Source organism: Paramisgurnus dabryanus, chromosome 10 (genome assembly GCF_030506205.2).
Source record: "Paramisgurnus dabryanus chromosome 10, PD_genome_1.1, whole genome shotgun sequence".
Taxonomy (NCBI): domain Eukaryota; kingdom Metazoa; phylum Chordata; class Actinopteri; order Cypriniformes; family Cobitidae; genus Paramisgurnus; species Paramisgurnus dabryanus.
Genome location: NC_133346.1, coordinates 35,481,106 through 35,502,741, shown reverse-complemented (window position 1 = coordinate 35,502,741; position 21,636 = coordinate 35,481,106). Strand labels below are relative to the sequence as shown.

General features: G+C 39.4%; 1 protein-coding gene and 1 long non-coding RNA gene across 3 annotated transcripts in view; both read right to left on the bottom strand.

Annotated features, from left to right (window-relative positions):
- LOC135745955 (uncharacterized) overlaps window positions 1-21,636 on the bottom strand; it is a 605,494-nt gene that overhangs the window by 311,353 nt on the left and 272,505 nt on the right. The gene's annotated exons all lie outside the window — the stretch shown is intronic.
- LOC141282925 (uncharacterized) lies at window positions 14,878-20,366 on the bottom strand. Its single transcript, XR_012337821.1, has 2 exons — window positions 15,237-20,366; window positions 14,878-15,072 (listed from the first exon to the last, which is right to left on the bottom strand). It is a non-coding gene; the product is annotated as an uncharacterized lncRNA (long non-coding RNA).

The window sequence follows — 21,636 nt, the reverse complement described above, 5'->3', positions numbered from 1 at the left end:
TTACAGCCAAGCGGTTTATGACGTTTTTCGGCCATATAGCTGATTTATATTAGCGGATCCGAAGACGCTCACACCTCCGCTCCAATACTCGGAGATATTAAGGGTAATATCAACCTCAAGTGAGCTTGCTACCCGCCACAATAAGTTTCAAAGCTTAAAGCGCGCGCACAGTCAGACGCGCGCGGCATCTCGTTTAAGACGGGCACACGTACCCCTCTAACGAGCCTCAGAAAGCTGAATATCGTGGCATTCTGTTCATAAGTCCACTTCAGTTTGACTAAGCAAAGGTCCCGCCCCGAGCTGACGGCCGGGAAGCTTGCTTAAGTTACACACGGCTGCATGAAGTGCTGTCATTACGAGCTAGCCCAGCATCTGCTGTGGGTTGAACACACTTTATGACGGCAATCAGCCTTCGGCGCGTGGAACGCCGTTTGTCTCATATAAATCACCTTGTACTGTGAATACGGTACATTAAGAGGATGATTTAGCACTGCAGCACTCTCGACCGTGTTATTGTGATAATGCGGTCGGGCAATCTACGGTGGTTTCATTATTTACCGAACCAGACTGAGATCTCGCCCCCTGAACAAGCTGACGAGTCATCTCCTTTATAAACTCATTGCATCGCTTTATAAGCTATGTTCAATCAGAGTGATACGCATCTTATGCTTAAACTACCAATATTAACCCATTACGATGGGCGTGCGGAGATGGCATGCCAGGGACACGACCTACATTACGTGCTTTATGACACATCGACACAAGCTGCTAGGACCCCTTTCACGAGGCGTCCTCATGCAAAGTCTGATCCATTCTGTCTAGTGACATTTGAAAGTCAAAACCCCCCGCGAATCGTGGGTGGAACACTTTTCTCCTCACTACAGAGGCACGGCGGCTCTCTCCCCTACCTATATCTATGTGGCCGTGATAACAGCGAACCACGCTTTTACGACCGACCATTCATTTAATTCACAAGCCTGTCATCTCTCAGATGCGGACGGCGGCGGTAACAGCGAACCACGCTTTTACGGCTGGCCATTCACTTTATTCATAAGCCTGTCATTTCTCAGATGCGGACGGTGCCCGAGGCACAGCGCTCTGGAACTGTCCAAGGTCCTGTATGACACATACGTCTGACGTACATCAGACGATCAGCTGTTCATCTGCGTCACAGATCACTCACTAGAGCACCTGTCAATACAGGCTATTTATGGATCGTTGACGTTATCACCTCCCGTGACAATTATGCTCACTTGTCCTAGAGCATGGGCATGGTCTTAGAGGTTTCTCATTTGACAATTGTGACACGGCCGGCTGGTCCCCGCCGTCCACGTTGTCAGTTTACAGCTTCGACATCCCTGCTTCGCGCACTACTGAGGTTTGTTGCATTAAAGGTGCGCCCATTAGCTCACCTGTATGCACGATATGGTTTTTAATGATATGCGTCCACCGTGCGCTTAGAGAAGCTCACATGTACACGCTATAACATTTTGGTATACAATAAGATGCGCTTGGGAAAGCTCAACTGTATACACAGCTGTGTTATGCTTTGTGACACATACATTGTTGTTCATCTGTGTACGTTCACGGTGCGTTGGGTGCCCACCGTTACGTTCATCAATCATATCTGTACACATTCACGGCGCGTTCTGTGCACTGATTTATCTATACGCATTCACGGTGCACTGAAGAGTTCACCCGTGTGCGCACAATTTATTATCAGAACACATGACGTCGCGCTCGAGAATTTTGCCGGCCTGTGCATTATAACACTCTGATTCATCTATATCCATTCACGATGTATTCAAGTGTTCACCTGTGCCCGTGCAATTTATAGTCAATACACATTTACGGCGCGCTTGGAAAGCTCACCGATCTGTGCACTATAATACTACCTATATGCATCCCGATGCGCTCGAGGGTGCACCTGGGTTCACACTATTGTGGTATCTGTATAATCCCACGCTACGAACCGTTCTGACGCATATTATAGTCAGATCGGCCGTTTGTGAGCTTCGCAGATCACTCACTACGTATGTCTGTTGCTAACAGTGGTTATTTAGATGGATCGTTGAAACCATCGCACTGGCTCACGCCCCTCTATGAGCTATGTCCTATATAGAGCCCACTCTGTGCGAGTTTGGCTTCTTCATGAACTTGGTCTACAGGGGTATCTATATTTGATATCTGCTACGCGGCCGGCTGGTCTTCGCCGTTTACGTTGTCAGATTGTAGGGAGTGTACGTGAGTAACCTAAGCGTTCTCTTCTAGATTTAAAGCTTTCAAAACAGCATCTACCTTTCTAAAGAAAATAACTCTTTCAAATCCTTTAGTAGGTGCATATAAATTCATAAGCACCATAGTGTTTTTTTCAAACTTTACTTTAATCTTTAAAAACCGACCTGCAATTATTTCATCCACTTCACAAGATATAGGTAAAAAATGTCAAAATAATATATAATATAGATTTATCTTTGGCAAAATTTAAGGAGTTGACAACTTCATCATCCTTACTCATTTGTTTTTTAAAGGTTGTTCACAAGTTCTCTCTAACGATAAACTTCTACATCTTGAAAAGCTCCCTCCTTCATAAAATACCTCACATCATTAACAAATTCTTTGCAATCAGGAAAGAAATCTTCAACTTGCACCCCTTTCATTACTATTGTTTCTTGTAGAAACTTGCTAATATCTTCAACTCTATATAAACAAATCAAGTTTTCATTTTGAGAACTAACAGACAAATTTGAGCACTGAGACATATTTGAATCAGAGGAATCTCTATCGCTATCTGATTCCACATTCTCATTAGCACTCTCATCTTTCTTGACTTGTTTATTAGCCTTTGTAAAGCTTTTTTTCTTTCTTTTAACTGGGATTTTAAAGACAACGTCTGCTTCATTCTCAAATTCAACATCATTGTCTTCAACACCAATTTCATCAGCATCTACCATGCAAACATTTTTAGAAGATTCAGCCTGTTCATCAGACATCAAACAAATGTCATTAGACTCAGTAACAGTCTCTGTTATTTCAGTTTCAATCTCAGCAGCTACCAGCACAATCGGCTCAGGTCCAGCGGCTTCTACTACAGACGTATCGGCAATATTCGCGTCACTCGTGATCTCGTCATCAGCCGACACCTGCTCAGAGTTTGTACTAGCTGCTTTTTTAGGACAATCATGAACAAGATGTCCGATTTTTCCACAACTAAAACATTTTATTGTATTGTCAGATGTTGCAAAAACTGTGTAATTGAAACCACCAATTTTAAATTTAAAAACCAGATCGCTGTCATCAATTCCGTTATTCAACACCATAAAAACCTGTCTTCTAAACAAAATTAGGTGCTTCACCAACGGTGACGTGTACCCGAGAGGGATTTTCTTAATAGGGGATACCAATTTACCATAGCGAGATAACTCTTGCACTAATACTTCGTCTCTGATAAAGGGAGGTATATTAGACAGTATAACCCTTTTAGACGGGCTACTCAAAGGCATAACAGGCACGAGTGAACCATTCAACACTACGCTGCTTTGTACAGCATCATTTTCTTTTTCAATTGATTTAAAAAAGAGAACAATTGCACTGTTCATTTGTGATGCCGACACCATATTATCATGTCCCATGATCTCTCCCACCCCTAAACAACACTGTTCTACACTGACTTTAGACTCCAATTTCACCCCATGGCGATGGGTTAAGTTTAAAAACTCATCGTGTTTTGAGTCGTCGTGCTCCCACAATGCTGGTCGCAGACGCAAAAACATGTCTAAAAGCCAAACAGCCAAACACTTCAACACATAAAACTCAAACACACATATACAAAAAGATATAAAAACACGATTAGTTAAAGACAATTGTCGCAGTTAATGTGTAAAGACCAAGCACAAAGCAGATGGCCTAGAATTAAGCAATGTGTTTGTTTGATATGGGCGGAGTCAGAGTATACGGATTTCTGGTTTTGAATAAATTACAGGTACATCAAAAAATCAAACCAAGAGAGATTTAATTAAACACTCACATTTATTATTAATAAATACATTCATTAGAAACGAATCCAAATGAAAACACATAAGAAAAACTAATCTAAAACAATAATTAAACAGTTAACGAATTAAAAACACTTGAAAACCAACAAATAACACTTAAAGGCTAATCTTGAGTGAAAGGTAATAAGCCTTTGGCCAAAAGAAAATTAATAACGTCAAAAAATTTGATAGAATAACGTTGAGAGAGAGCGCAACTGAAAACCGGAAGTGACCGGCGCTAAAAATTAATAAATGATAAACGTAACATTGAACACCGTCGAAAGAGAATTAGCACCCTAACGTTAAAAGCAGTTAGATAAAATTAATTAAAACTAAATTAAAAATCCATCGTAACTTTGAAATACATGAAGTAAATGGCGCCCGAAAAATAATTAATTTCAACGTAAAGACAGCTTAATGAAACGTAACATTGACCTCGAACGATCTTAATTAACTTCATTAGTTAAATAAAACCACGTGAAAATAAAACAATGCTTTTTAAACGTCAACGAATCCCATTGGCTACTGTACTGTTTACGTATGTTGGTACGGGAATTTTGGAAACGCCTATATATGTATACAACAGCTGATTAAAGCGTCATATTTCAACAGATGATTAACCAAACGAGGTAAGTTAAGTTTAATTGTGATTTGCTTTGTTGATTTGAAACTTTTTAAAAAGTGAATGTGTCAATTAGTTTGTTAATTGGATGTGTACAAAGTTGTAAATATGATCGCTAAACGTCTCATTAACGTAGAGGTCGTGATTTATTAAATAATTATCTGTATCGATGTCACGTGAAATCACAGTTAAGTGTCTGTGACGCATGTTTAAATACCAGGTGTTTACCATTAAAATGGTGTTAATTAACCTCTGACCTTTGCTATTTTCGTTCATATACTGTAATATCTCGGTGCTTGTTGCATTATACACATGTTTAGCTTTACTAATGTAACGTAACATTAAAGTTTACAGCCCGTGACTCGTGTTTGTATTGTTTTAATGCAACAGGTAGGCCTTGCTATGTGACTTTAACCTCTGACCTATGCTTTTGTCATCCAGATACTGTAATATCTTGGTGCTTGTTGCATTATGCACATGTTTAGCTTTACTAATGTCACGTAACATTACGGTTTACTGCCTCTTGTGTGTTGTTTCAGAAAATGGTACCCTGCCCCTTTTGCCCTAAAAACCTGTCCAACATGAGGCAGCACCTACGGATAAGCCATGGGGTTGCCAATCTCCGGGAAAGGCAGCTGTGGGTTCGCTTTTCCCGGAGAAAGGTCACGCAGCCTTTACGCCCGTGCCTGTTGTGTGGTCGTGCCCTAAAGCACATACGGCCACACTTCGCTAATTCCCACCGGGATCTGTCGGTAAGTATGCCGTTAAACTTTTCTCATTGAAATGTCGATGGCCGGTTAATGTCTACGTGCCCGGTTTTTAAACAGGTTTCGTCTCCTAGGCCAGGAAGCTCAGGCGAACTGTCCAGCGGTTCCAGTGGGATATAACACTGGAAAGGCTGCGTGACCTTGAGGCCAGCCACCCGGTGGTCCCCATGGTGACCCTGATGGAACCCTATGGTAGGTGTCAATCACAGACTGCTGTCTGAACTTTACTCTTTTGTTTTACCAGACACAGCAAGTTAAGCTAATCGTTTATGTATGTTTTTTGGTGATGTTTAAGAAGACTCTGACGAAGAACAAATTCCTTCAGCCCCTTCGTCCTCCATCACGTCTGCGCGCTCCTTCACGCCTGCAACCCCCATCACCCCTTCACACCCCGTCACCCCTTCACATCCCATCACCACCCCACCTTCGAGCCCAGGCGCACGTGCAGCCATGGAGGAGATCGCAGAGGGGCTGAAGGAATTTGTCCAGTGCATGGGTGAGTCTGACGTCACCGGCTTTGCTCTCGGCTCGTTTACGTCATTGTTCTTAAAACGGAAACGTACATGTTTGTTTTTCCTCGTTTCATTTCAGGCAGTCCTGTCGAGCAGTCAGAGGGCGGCCCGCTCTTCGGTGGTCTGGCCAGCCATCCTTCCCCGCCGCCGGCCGAGTTCAGCGTCGACGACTTTCTACGTAGGTCTCGAGTCATTTGCCCAGGTCTTTGCCATTTCCTCTGATGCAGAAATCAAATGTTTGTTGTTTTTATTTCATTACAGTGAGCCTAGACCGGCTCGACGCCAGCTACGCCGGGGCGGGGGTCGTGCAGGGTTTTGGTAGGTTTTCCATTCTGAATCACCGCTTCACTACTGTCATCTTTCCAGAGACTAAAATAAAAGCTAACATTTTGCTTCACCTGTTTCATAATTCAGACGAAGAGCAGGCCGCCCAGGCACCCATCATGCCGGCATTCCTTTTGATGCTAGGTAGGTCTTAAATCTCTCAGCGATTCTGCATTGTCTCGCTCGTGCCACAATGATTAATTGAACGCTTTGTTTTACAGAAGACAACTCAATGGATCCTCTCCAGTGGGGCGAGATGGACCAAGGTATGTTTCAATCACGCTGCTCCTTTAACTGTGTTACTGTTTAAGCATATCATTTCAGATCCTAACCGTTTGAATCCTTATTTTGTTTCAGGGCCACGTTCCCCTACGCTGGAGAGGATATAGTGTTGTAATTTTAAATGTTTTTATATGGTTCATAATGTTTTATAATGTGTTTTATCAATACAGTTTTAAAATGTGTTTTTAATCACGCGTTTGGTTGTTTCTTTATATTTTCAATTGCATGGTAAATAACATGCAATAACACTGTTTAACAACATAAACGGATGCATTTCTTATCTAAGTGTGTCACTGACAACTGGTACATTTTTAATTGCATGGTAAATAACATGCAATATCACTGTTTAACAACACAGGTGAGAAAGATTTTGGAGTGAACAAATGCAAAACTTTAGGGCTCTGTATCTCAGCCTAGGAGGGTCACAGAGTCTTGCAAGTGGGTTCGTTGGAAAGCCCCGGACTAGGCCTTTCCAAAGAACCCAATTTCCTCATTCCTGTGCCGAGATAGAGGCCTGACACTTGCATGTAAATAGTCTGCCAATGGACGAATAATGGGTTCGTGTCATTTTTTTCCTTTAGAGCCTCAGCGATTTCGACCGCACTGCCGCGACACGGACGAAGCGTGGATAGCGTTAAGGTCACTTGCGCGCACGTACGACACGTACTTGACCGCAAGTTTGTCGTTCGTGCGCGCGAGTGACCTCGACGCTATCTGCGCTTCGTCCGCGTCACGGATACGCGGTCGAAATCGCTGAGGCTCTTAAGGAAATCAATGACACAAACCCATTATTCGTCCATTGGCAGACTATTTGCACGTACGTGTCAGGCCTCCGGCCTTACCGACCGACCCGAACCTTTGATCCGCGGCGCCCGATTGGCCGTGAAAAATTTCTGCGGGCCGCCGCGCAAGCGACACGAACCCGCGTAAATTTCCAATTGGCTAACAGCTCCGTGTCCCTGGTACCCTAAGGCGAGGTAAGGCAACCTGCATGTTTATTTAGTTTTGCTTTGATTGTACAGCCCTTTTCATTATTTTTCTCGACTCCGTCGCAGCTGTGAGCAGCAGAGCAGCCTGCCTCCGCTTTTTAAAAATAGTGTGTGTTGATAATAAACATTTAAACTCACATTGTTATAAGCTAAAATAGTTGTTATTGTAGGCAAGTGAAGTGTTGAATTAAGAGGCTCAATTGATCAAACATGTCGATGACTTGCTGAGCACAAAAATGCTCTAAAATGTAAGAAATAAAAGATATTTAATTATTTTGACAGTTTAATCAAAACTGAACTGCTTTAATTGCTGCAAGAGAAGTACAGCTGTGTAAGGAATCTGTGTAAGGAGTTATTTTTGCTATTTCTGCAGATTTCTTTTGCAAAACCTATATAAACCTATAATATTATATACATGGCTGTTAAGTGTAATAAAAAACTGAAGTAAATAGAAGTTCTTCACTAAAAGACTTTGTTTAGGCCAGGCGAGTTGTTTAGGCCAAGACTAAAAGAAGGCCAGGCGAGTTCTAATCGTGATCAAAAGTTTGAGCAAAATAACCGTGATCATCATTTTTCCTGCAATCATGCAGCCCTAGTATGTTACCAGCATACATCAATTACAACCTTACTTTAGTGATTGTATTTACTAGCTGCTGACCTCATATTATTTTTGCTTCAAAAGTGTAACTCAACAGTAAAAATCATTAAACAATTCCATAAATGGTTCTTAGTTTAAAAAAAGCTTTTTATTTTATTATTTTTTTGTTATATTTTACTTGATTATAATCAGGGTTCCCACGCGTCCTGGAAAACCTGGAAAATGAAAGACCAATTTTCCAGTACTGGAAAACACATAAAAAATGGGGGGAAACGTCAAATGTCCTGGAAACGCTTGCGTTGTCCTGGAAAATTATTTTCCCTCCTGGTAGGATGAACGCAAACGGGTTAAAAATGTTATGCATGAATGTCTGTTTTGACCTGCCTTTAACGTGTAATATTGGGCTGGAGCGCTTGTCTGCTTTCATTTCCGCACGTAGCCAGCTTACCGCCCCACGTGACACAAACCTCCCAATGTACGCGTTTGCGTAGCAAGTGCGCAATTTGACGACATAGTACGCTGGTAGGACTTGCCCCTCTAAACTACGGACATGTGAGTTCTGTGGCAAATATGCACGTGCGGTACTCCTGTCTGACAACACGATTCAGCAGCGTGGTGAAGCAGTTTCAGCTAATCATTGTAGAAAAGCAGAGAATAACAAGTCTACTGAACCTACAACGTAACATTCCCGTCCCTCTCCTCCTCCCCTCTGCCTCAGCACCGCTCTACTCAATGACACTGCTCTGCCTCACTCTCTGTACCATAGATATGTATATAAAGGCTAGATGGCTCGTCCGCGCTGATGGCCAATTGAGTGGAACGTCCGCATTTTGGCGGCCATCTTAGGACAGGGCGCTCGCTCACTCGTAGCATTGAGTTTTAATGATGCAGGTACTTTTAAATGACCATAACTTGCTTAATTTTTTACCGATTTTCAAACGGATTGGTTTGTTATAAACGTCAAAGATGTACCTATGACACTGAATACGTATACTAAAAATAAATAAAAAATTCATGAAACATGTTAAAGCATCCAGAATTATAGCCACGTTAATAACGTTTGTAAAAAACCAAACCGTTTGTAAATCCGTCAAGAATTCAGCAAGTTACGAGCATTTTAGTTGGCGTATGTCACTCACCTTCCGTCCACAGCAGCAGGGAGCAGCACTATGGCAGCACTGACCTAAGATGGCCGCCAAGTGACGACACAGCTGACTCCGCCTTGAGCCATCTAGCCTTTATATACATATCTATGCTCTGTACCCCGTTCCCCATTTGCTGCAGTTGGGCTTAAAAAGGTAATGTGTGTGTGTGTGTGTGTGTGTGTGTGTACCTGGTAATTATCACGTTGTGGGGACCAATTGTCCCCACAAAGATAGGAATACCAGTGTTTTTGTGACCTTGTGGGGACATTTTGATGTCCCCATGAGGAAACAAGCTTATAAATCAAACAAGATGATGTTTCTTGAAAATCTAAGGTACAAGAACGTTTTTTGTGATGGTTGGGGTTAGGGAATGGGGCAGGTAAGGGGAATAGAATATACAGTTTGTATGGTATAAAATGCATTACGTCTATGGAATGTCCCCACAAAACATGGAAACCAGAATGTGTGTGTGTACGTGTGTGTGTGTACGTGTGTGTGTACCTGCCAACTTTTGGTAAATGTGAACCGTTACACGTAAGGATTCACTGTGAAAGCATTCGAGTCGAAGTCTACGTGAAAAAATAATGTGTTGTGTACAGTAAGTATAATACATAAAATATAGGGGTGTGACGAGATCTCGTGCGATTAAATATGTATCACGAAATTAATTATGTCACGAGATTTCTCGGGGAGGTCAAATGCTGGCCGTTTCTTATACAAAAGGCTGCATCCAGAGGTTGCATTTGTAGACTGCATACGTCATAAATTAAATGCATTATATTCTGTCTTTTACTGCGTTTGCTTTTTAAATCTTGCTCAATAATAACAGTGACTGTATCATTTCTACTGTAAAGAATTGGACAAATATTAAAGATTTAAATGGATTTAAACGTTGTTTGGCTAAAAGCATCCATTTAAAATTAAAGTAACTGAAGTGGGTCATTTACCGCCCCCTGTAGGCATTTGTTATAGTACATAATTCTGTTTTTTTAGGCTATATAAATGTGTTTACTAGTTTTGATACTTTATTTGGACGAATTATTATTGCATTGTCATTATTATGTAATGTTAAAGGTTATTATTTTATTACCAAAAATATCAAATTACTTCATTATCAATTAGCAAAATAATTGTTAGGGACAGTCCTAGATTAGTTAAAACATTTCAAAATAATGTGATTTCAGTTTCCCATTCATTTATTTTATCATTGAGAATTTCTTAAAAATAAAGTAAAAATCTCGTCTCGTTCTCGCGAACCCAATCTCGTGTCTCGTCTCGTGGATTAAGTGCCTCGTCACACCCCTAATAGAATATGAAAGATATGAAAATGCTAAGGTATGAAAAGTAGGCCTAATTTCAGTAATCAGTCAATATAAGTAGTTTTAGACTTTCACATTTCTGTTGTCCTTTATAGGCAGGAGTTAGTGACGATGTCAGGAAGACAGAGCAAATTCAAAACTGAGTGGAAGGAAAAACCCCAGTTCAGGGAATGCCTAGAAAAAGTGTCTGGAGATGTGCATAGGGCATATTGCAAGCTCTGCAGGAAATCTTTTGATATTGGTAACATGGGAGTCTCAGCAGTCAGGAGTCATGCACGGGGACAAGGCCATGTTAAGATTATGTTAGTGACTGATTGCGAATACAGCTTGACTGTGAGAGTTTGGATTTTTAAACTGATATCAGCAATGATGATATGATACTATCACTACTACCCAGCCTTAGTTGTGATAACTTGACTCACACTGTAGCAGCTGAAAATGTCCTGAAAATGTCCTGGAAACGTCCTGGAAAATCTTTTCAAGAAAAGAGTGGGAACCCTGATAATATTTTATTACTCTTTCCACCTCTGCCCTTCAGATAAATTAGATGTCATATTGCATGTGATTAATTGAAATGACGATATAATGACGATGAGAGCATATTGCATGTTATTAATAAATTAGTATCACTATGATACTTGTTACCATTAGTAAGTGCAATTAGCTAACATGATATAATGATAAGAAATAGATATTTAGCTTTTATGAGTCAAACTCAATTTCATCCCGGGCCACATCAGCATCACGGTTGCTCTCAAAGGGCCGGTTGTATATGAACGACTGTATGAATGTATCAACTTTTTTATTACTGTACATTGCATAATTCTCTCTGCATTTGATTAGTATTGGTTTTGTTAATAACTCAATTAATACATAGCTTTGAAAGTAGAAGCCCATGCAAATGATGACAAAGTGTATAGAGTACAACTATTCTACAGATTATTTTTAAAATAATTGTGGTAACAAAAACACATGTTGTATGTGAGTACACTCAAAGTGTTCTGTTATCCTTCATTGTGCAGGTAAGAAAATGAGAGGCATTTTAAGATACTAATCTGTTTTACAATCTCCACCACAATATGCATTTATTAGACACATATACTCTCGCTTGTCATTTCTTGCCCTCTGCAAAAAAGCTGTGATTTTTTTACCTGGCTTTGAGTGTCTGATTGACTGACGTCTCATGAGTTCAGTGTTGTAGGCTACAGATGAATAGTTTCAATCGTTTATTAAAAGTAATCGATTCAGATGAGTCATTAGTTCGCGTATTTAGCGGGAATAGACACGTTGTAAACTAATCCCAGCTGGACATCGCGAAACATTTCTGTAAACGAGACGGAAAACATTTCCCCTCTGGATGCGCGAGAGAGGGAGAGAAAGAACGAGCAGATACTGTCCGTTTCTAAAGCCTGCGGGGGTCGCATATGCAGCGTCATCAAGCCTGGTTTATTTACGTTAACTGACCATTACATTCGCAAGTCATACGCACATTACAACTATTTACTATAAACTACGAATAATATTCAACTTTATAATTGTTCATATTCTAAAACAAGACAGTCTTAATGACGTATGCAGCCTGGAAATGCTACCACCGGACGCTGCAGCCTTCGTATTAAGACACGGGCACTCTAGTAATCCGCGCGTGCGTGGGGCACTGCTCGTTCTTTCTCCTGCAATAATCAACTTTCATCACTATAATTACATTACAAAAAGACTTTGGCGGGACAAAAATTAGTTTTGGTGGCTGCTAAAAAAATCAATATAGGAAATAACCTGCAAAAAATAAAACTTATAATAACAATAAAATAATTTGTAAGCTCTTGCGGGCCAGATAAAATGAGGGGGCGGGCCGGATGTGGCCTGCGGGCCTTGAGTTTGACACCCCTGGCTTACAGTCACAGCTCTAATTCAGTAACGTTATGTATGAATATAAACCGTGAACGAGTAACTCGAGTTAAACTAGTGTACAATTTGCATTAGAGCTGTAATCAGGCCTTAAAAGTTAGGCCCGAAATGTCCGGAGCCCGACAGAATGCAGCCCAAACCCGAACGTACATTTAGATTGACAGCTATTTAAAAGCCCGAACCCGTTTACAGCCCGACATTATTTAAATGTGCGCACACACACAGCTTTTGTCAAGAATGAGAAATTTACACAGGTTTTAACATTATTTATTCATGACTAATAATCTACACGCCACTTGGAAGTTGAAACAAAGAAATAAAATAAGTCATCTGTAACATTGTAACATCTCATTCTAAATAGGCTTATGCAATACACTATAAATATGCCAATAAAATTATTATTTCTTAACTAATTAAATTAAGATAATACATTCTGAATTAATAACGAAATTAAGAGAAAGGCTCCGCGGGATTTGCGTCGGCACTTCTCTCCATTACTGCCAACATTAGTCTATATCCTCTGTCTAAATTATGTATTTAAGACACGATTCATTTTTAGTTATACATTGAAAAACCTACTCACCAAGATTAGGCTACATGTTTTTGATGAGGAAAATCATTAAATCCAATCCACTGTAAATGAATTCAGCGCGATCCTGCGCTACTGATTGAACTTGACCGCTCATTTACCTCACAAAGCCGGAGCGCAAGCCCGAGCCCGTGTAAAATGTTAGAAAGGAAGCCCGAACCCGCCCGAGCCCGTCGGGTCCCGTCGGGTTCGGGCAAAGATTTTCAGCTCTAATTTGCATAGGATGCATGTAACCATAGTGACAGTTGTAAATTGAATGACTGTACCTTTATCAACAAAATATTATGTTACAATAGAGGCAGCGCTGATGTGCTATTTTATGCGCAATGTTTCTGCTGTTTACTTTCTCCTAAGACCTAAATAGCCGTGTTTATATGAGGATATTTGCAAAGACGGGATTTTTAAGGCATATGTGTTATTTAAGGCCAAAAAAGCGGCAAAAATGCTCACAACACAAGCTCAATGAGAAACCAATGCCTGGCTTGCATGCTCCTGTGACACAGAAACAGCGGCTGCAAGTTAAAATGACTTGTTTTGTTGGACTTTAAGGCGTCCATTTGCATGTTCATAATTTAGAGGAAAGGCACAAGATACAAATATCTAAGTTCAAATATTTATTGATCAGATATGAAAAAGTTTAACAGCGCTGGGTCCTCTCAAGTAGCGAACAACCAGCTCAGGAAGTAACATGCTTATTTATGAAATATGTGACGTCGATCTTTCTTCAGAAAATCTCCACCCACAAAGGCCGTTCCCCTCGTCCATCTGACTCCATCACCACACCCAATTTTAGCCTGTAGGCAAAGATGGACACACATAGACAAAGAAAAACAAACTGTTCTCCTCTCATCCCTGGGAGCCCTGCAGTTCCTCTCCAGTACTCCTCCACTTTGAATAGCATGTTATAATGCTTTCTTAAAAACAAATCATTAATAAAACATTCATTTATAAAAAACATAAGCTGTAAGATGAAAGTGATTATTATGTAAAACATATTTCAATATCATGACATCATTTCATTATTTGTAAAATTGGTTATATGAATAAGGCACACATTAACTTCTTTAGATAGATAAACACATATTAAATCTTTTACTGCAATACTACTTCTAAGCAAACACTTTAATCATTATTAAAAACCATCTGTTAGGAAAGAAACACACACACACACACACACACACACACACACACACACACACACACACACACACACACACACACACACACACACACAGGAGATTCTGTTCTTCAAGGTTGAGCTGCCCTGCCCACATTAAGTTATTCTGTATGCAACCTTCATTTCATTGGTTAATACAAATTTATCAAAGACAACATCTTATATTTATTACATCAATTATTCAATGATTAATACTGATTAAGTAAGAAATACATTGCATATTTTATCCTGTGAACATTAAGGCATTAGTTAATGACATAGTCGCCTGTTTGCTTTCCCCCTCAGGCCTCTCTCTTATCTTGATCAATGCCAGGCGTAAATTCCTAAATTCCTCCTTGCAGCACACACACAAAAACTGGTAACTCTCCACTCTCAAACATAAACACCTCATTTCTACATAATAGCTCAGTGCATATATGAAACACACAATGTTTATAGAATAAAATTATCAATTAAAGAAATATAAAAATGGAACAAAATCAATTTCCACAGTCCTTATTTGGACATCTTTGTAACTTTAACACTTTTAGCAATTAGCAAGATTAATAAAACAACATAAAAATCCCACAATTCCCTCTCTTGACCTCTGAAAGAGGTCACACATTTTCTTCCTCCTCCTCATCCAGGTTCTGTAGGCCTAATAGCGCATGCTGTATTTGGGTGGATTTTCTTTTTTCTCTATTGCAGACACTATCAGTCTGTTACACAGGGATCTCCATTGTTTATGCCAAATATTATGGTGATTATAATTGCAGTTATAACTCCTAGGGCCCACAGAACCTTCCAATTTCCATATAGCTTCATCTCTGTGGAAAAAATACACTTATGCCTATTGGCTAATACTCAAATAACAATCGTAAATTCAAAAAGAAAAAGAAAAATTAAATATGAAATTAATGCTGTAGAATTGTATAAGAAACTTAAGAAATTCAAAGATTAAAATTCAAAGGTCAATGTGGTATGTAGTTACCCAGGTTATAATGAATATATGGTAATTGTGATATTCAGGTCTCTAAACACTTCTGTCAGGATTTCCAGCACTTTGTGGAAATCCAATTTATCCAGGCCACACCCCAGCCGGGGAGTGGATACACTTGTTATGTTTTCTTTCTCACACCACTCTCTCATACATCTGAGGCTGTAGGTAAAATTCTCATATGTTGGTAAATCAGTACAATTTTGTTTTGTTATTAAATGAAAAATCAATCTGCCGTCATCCTCGTGGGTAACTGCACATTCACCTGTGTGTTCTGTCTTACAACCTTTTGTGTACCGTACTTAGCTTTGAACTGTACGACTATACCTGCTCCGTAGGCACAATCTGTGCTCACACAGTGTGCTAGGGGTTCTGTTACTGGGCTGGAAAAAATGTCACCTTTTTTATGCACAATTTTACAGTGTGTTTATTGACTTTGTTGTTGGTGTTGTGTGAGTGTTACCACTGATGTGTTACCACTTCCTGTTTGTCCTCTCTGTATTCCAGCTGATTCACTTTCACTTTCAACACTCTCCCTCTCTTGGACCTGAGTCCTCAGGTCCACACCTATGTCTGTTAGAAACCCAATCATCATTTTTAACATCTGGGTCGTTCTCACAATGTCGTTTTTTTTTTTTTTTTTTTTGGTAGCCTGGCAAGAAAAATGTTTAATCATAGCAGTTAGTCTGTAGAAATAAACATCATTAGTTAGTGGCATGATAGGGTCCTTCACCAGGGCATTCCTCGGACCCGGAAACTGACGACCTGTAAGCAATTCAAAGGTTGTGAAACCAGAAATCCTGTTAACAGAATAACGAATAGACATTAATGCAATTGGTAATGCCTCAAGCCATGTTATTTTTGTCTGTGCACATAGTTTGTCAAGTCAAGTTTTAATGTCAAAGTCAGGTTCATTATTTCATCTTTGCTCTAACATTGGGGTGATAAGCAGCCCCGAAACTATATGTCAATTCCAGTACGTGTTTGTCAATTTTGTCAGATCTAACTTTGTCTTTGGAAACCATGGTTGGGGATATAAGTGGTTTATTAGGCAGTTGACAACAGCCACTTCATTAGGTACCTTCACAGCCTGTAGTATGTGTCAGGCTTTGCTAGCATTTACTATAGGCCGGCCTTTCCTGGTTTCAAACCCACCTATCTGCCATATGGCAGTTCCATGTATACTTCACCAATCACATATGCAGATTCACTATAAACAATCACCCTCTCTTCACCAGTGTAGTGCAAGGCTTTGATAACAGCTGTCATTTCAGCTCTCTGTGCTGACCGTTTACCTTTCAATCTACCACTCAGTCGTGTTACAAAATCACCCTCAACCTGTTCAACAACTGCAAAACCTGCCTTGAATGTGTCATCTGCTGCTCTGAAACAACAACCATCTGTAAACAGTGTGATTAACGGTGGGGTAGTTGTCAGTGGTACCGCTAACAAACCATCTCTCAATTTGTTTGCTTTTGTCAGTCAATGGTATAACAATTATAATTAATTACAATAATAATAATTTTATATCAGTCAATGGTATACAATCCTTTGGCTCACCCTCAGTGATTAGATCTGCCATGTGAACACCTTCATGCACATATATGATGTCTGGGCTGGCAATTTCCTTAAATACAAAGTTTGTTACAATAATCAGTTATTTTTCTATTGTCACAGCTTTTCTTGTTTACCTTTTATTGTGTTCTATGGTGTTCTTTTTTCTTTTTCAATTTATTTCTTTTATCTATTTTAATTTCCTTTCTGCCATAGCTGTTCTATGCCATATATATTTGCTTTTTAGCTCAGTACCATCAGTGGAATTCTGACTTCCTCTGTAGATACCAAATTCAATTATGCATTTCTTCCTGTCAGATTAATAGGAGTCTGATTTGATTTCAGAACAGGTAGTCACACCTAACAACAAAGTTCTTGATCAGCTTTTAAATTTGTCAAGCTGATTTTCTCATAAAGATTGTCTGTGTCCCTACAGTAACAAGGTCTTTACTAAACCTTGAACGGCTGTTTACTCTTTCCCCTTTTTCACTCAAAGGCTCGTATGAAGATGAAAAAGTTCAGTGTCCAGTGAAATATTGTCCAGTTTCTCTTGCCTCCAAGAACTTTATTGTCTTTGTTAGTCTCTTTCTGGATTCCACTCAGTCTTTTTGGTGTTTCATCCTTGTAAATGTCTCTGACCATATGCAGTGCCCCCTTCACTGCTTTAGTTCAAGTATAGTCCCATTCAAATAGAATGTGCTTTCAGTCCAGTTTATGAGTTACTCCTCTCTTTGCAACTCCAGCACTTTGATATCACACACAGTTTTTCATTGTCTGTTTCTTGCCAGCTTTTTAGTCACTTTCTTGAATGTCAAAGGATGAGAGCTTTCAGCCTTTCAAGGTTTAACTTAACCCATTGCAAAATATTGCCTTTCAATTTAAAATAAAATGTATCTTGTGACCACCTTCCATCATCAGATGAAGACTCCTCTTCATTTTGTTAAATCTTTTTGTCCTTTATACAATTTATCTGTGTCATTCACCTTTTAACAATTTTCTGTCCTTTTTCAACTGTTCATCTTCATTTCCACATTTAATAACTTGGTCTCTACTCTTTTCTGTAATTTGTTGTTTTTCTTTCAAAGCTTCGCCTCTGTCTTTCTGCTAGATTTTGCTTAATCCCATTTATGGTTTTAACAGACTCAATATATCACAGACACACTACATTTTCACACAAAAAAAAAATCTACATCTACATTCAATTCACCGCTATTGATTTGAAAAACAGGCTGTTTCATTGGGGCTTTGGCTTTCTCATAAGGAGTAGGTGTGTGCAAGGAGGGGTAGATCGATTTCACTGGGGGTGGAGCTGGAGGAGGAGCCGTAGGTGTCACACTTGAGTCTGGCTGACTGTTTCCTTGTTTAACTTCCTTTTGCTTTGCAGCTGCACCACTGCTAACTTCCCCTTTTTCTATTTGATTTAATAGCCTGCATGACAGCAGCAACCAGAGCTAATCTCGTCTGAATTCTCAACTCTTTCTCTAAGCTTGTCACATTTGGTCCTTTACCAAACCACTTTTTCCTTCTGCTTTTACAGTCTTAATTTTGTTTACCAGTCTATGTTCCATGGCAAAAATAATAGGCGTGAGAGGAACTCTCTTTTTCTCCTCTGCCTCCCAACAGTTTTCTTCTCTCAACGTGTTCCACGCTAAGGCAACCTCTTTTTGTCTTTTCTCTATATACAAAAGCATTTGGATCTGTGCGGACCATCCTAAGCCTCACAATCTTTTGCGATTACACATACACTGGTGGACACTCATACTCATTACATTCTTTCTGAAATTTAGCCATTTTCACACAATTTACAAGCATTCAGAATTTCAAAAAACCACAAAACGTCACTCTAATCTAGCAAAAGAATATATACACCAGTAGTTTTCAGGGGTTTCACCCGCGCGACTACTGACCCGTCTTTTTAGCGAAAGTTGAAAGCGATTAAATAATATCCGGATTAAAATTAGAATTTACGGAATTTGCATCCGAGGGACTTTAACCCACTTGGTACTTTATAATGTCTAATACATTAATGGACTGCAACCACAATTTACCTTTACGGGACTTTAACCCGAGGGCCTCAAACCCAAACTTATTACTTCATAATGTCTAGTACATTAAAGGCCTCTAACCCAAACATATTACTTTATAATGTCTAATACATTAAGGGCCTCAAACCCAATTTTAATAAATCTCTTAATATCTATAAAAATAAAAGTTTTTCACTCTGATCAATTTACAAAAATGTAAATTTGTAATTCAGTTCGGATCTCCTTATCAACACAAGTAATTTGGTATATGTCCAATAGCAGAATTTGATATAACAGGTTTCTGCTTACCTCTATTTTAGAAGACCGGTCTTTTGTGTTGAAATGGAGCCCTCCCTTACTCTGGTTTCTTCAATGTGAAACCCTCCTTCCTCTCACTCTCTCCTTTCCCTCCACAAAACGTCGGCGGTCACCAATTGTTGGACTTTAAGGCGTCCATTTGCATGTTCATAATTTAGAGGAAAGGCACAAGATACAAATATCTAAGTTCAAATATTTATTGATCAGATATGAAAAAGTTTAACAGCGCTGGGTCCTCTCAAGTAGCGAACAACCAGCTCAGGAAGTAACATGCTTATTTATGAAATATGTGACGTCGATCTTTCTTCAGAAAATCTCCACCCACAAAGGCCGTTCCCCTCGTCCATCTGACTCCATCACCACACCCAATTTTAGCCTGTAGGCAAAGATGGACACACATAGACAAAGAAAAACAAACTGTTCTCCTCTCATCCCTGGGAGCCCTGCAGTTCCTCTCCAGTACTCCTCCACTTTGAATAGCATGTTATAATGCTTTCTTAAAAACAAATCATTAATAAAACATTCATTTATAAAAAACATAAGCTGTAAGATGAAAGTGATTATTATGTAAAACATATTTCAATATCATGACATCATTTCATTATTTGTAAAATTGGTTATATGAATAAGGCACACATTAACTTCTTTAGATAGATAAACACATATTAAATCTTTTACTGCAATACTACTTCTAAGCAAACACTTTAATCATTATTAAAAACCATCTGTTAGGAAAGAAAACACACACACACACACACACACACACACACACACACACACACACACACACACACACACACACACACACACACACACACACACACACACACACACACACACACACACACAGGAGATTCTGTTCTTCAAGGTTGAGCTGCCCTGCCCACATTAAGTTATTCTGTATGCAACCTTCATTTCATTGGTTAATACAAATTTATCAAAGACAACATCTTATATTTATTACATCAATTATTCAATGATTAATACTGATTAAGTAAGAAATACATTGCATATTTTATCCTGTGAACATTAAGGCATTAGTTAATGACATAGTCGCCTGTTTGCTTTCCCCCTCAGGCCTCTCTCTTATCTTGATCAATGCCAGGCGTAAATTCCTAAATTCCTCCTTGCAGCACACACACAAAAACTGGTAACTCTCCACTCTCAAACATAAACACCTCATTTCTACATAATAGCTCAGTGCATATATGAAACACACAATGTTTATAGAATAAAATTATCAATTAAAGAAATATAAAAATGGAACAAAATCAATTTCCACAGTCCTTATTTGGACATCTTTGTAACTTTAACACTTTTAGCAATTAGCAAGATTAATAAAACAACATAAAAATCCCACAGTTTTTAAACTGCGGTGCTTAAATTATGTACGAATGTTACGTTTTTGTGACCACACGCAAATGCAACTGCAAGACAGGTGAATGACATCAAAGTCCCGCGAGAGCATTTCGAAAGCAGTCTCCTCTTATGATTCCTCATCAATCGCTCTCACGGGATCTGGATGTCATCTGCCTCTTGGTTCTTGTGGCGCCACATGAAGTTTACCCACGAGTTTAACAAACCCGTTATATCAGCCACTGGCTAGATCATCATAACATTAAAAAACGTGACGCGGATGATTACGTACGTGAGAAATCATTTACCCCCAAAATACAGGACCACTAACGTTAGTCATACTGTCCAAAGACACGCAAGTTACCTGGCTGGTTTTCTTAGCCCACGAACTGAAAGGCTTGCCAATCTTCATCATTTCGCTAAGCCAAGTCAATCTCCATTGGTCTTTAACACCTTTATCGATCTTCAAAACATCGGAGCCTTCCTGCATTATAAGTTTGACCATGCTAGCTGAAATAAAGTTTTACCTCAGCTTAACGTGATACAGTCAGAAAACCCGGAGTGGATCCGGTGCGTAGTGATTACAGAACACTTACAGTGGAGAGAGGAACGTGATTTGGCTCCACTCCAGGCTTTGATCAGATCCCAGAGACGAAAAATCTTTGATGTGCCCAGATATGCTAAAGCCCATATTTAAACGAACTAACGCGAACGCAGATAGAATTTCAATCAGAATAGGACACCTGATAGTCTGAAAAAATAATACATAATTTAGAAAAAAATTATTCCTCTGAGACCAAATTTAACACTTTTAATGGCCTTAAATTTGACAATTTTGATTTATCACTTTTTGTTAATTTGTGTAATATATTTTCATTTTACTGTGAATTGGACAAGGGCTTTCAGTTTATAAAGATGACTGACCATGGTGAATGGCACAAAGACTAGGATAAAGGTTGTGCTACTTAATATTGTTGTGCTAAAAAAATAATTTTGAGGTCTGTTGCCTTGCTTGTATATCATCATTGTCACGAGTTTGAGTAACGCAGGTTTATTTTCTGCATAGCTTCATATCGGACTCAGGAGAACGACATGCAACGAGTCCGAGCGCATCTCTTTGGGGCAACTTTTTGAGAGGCGGA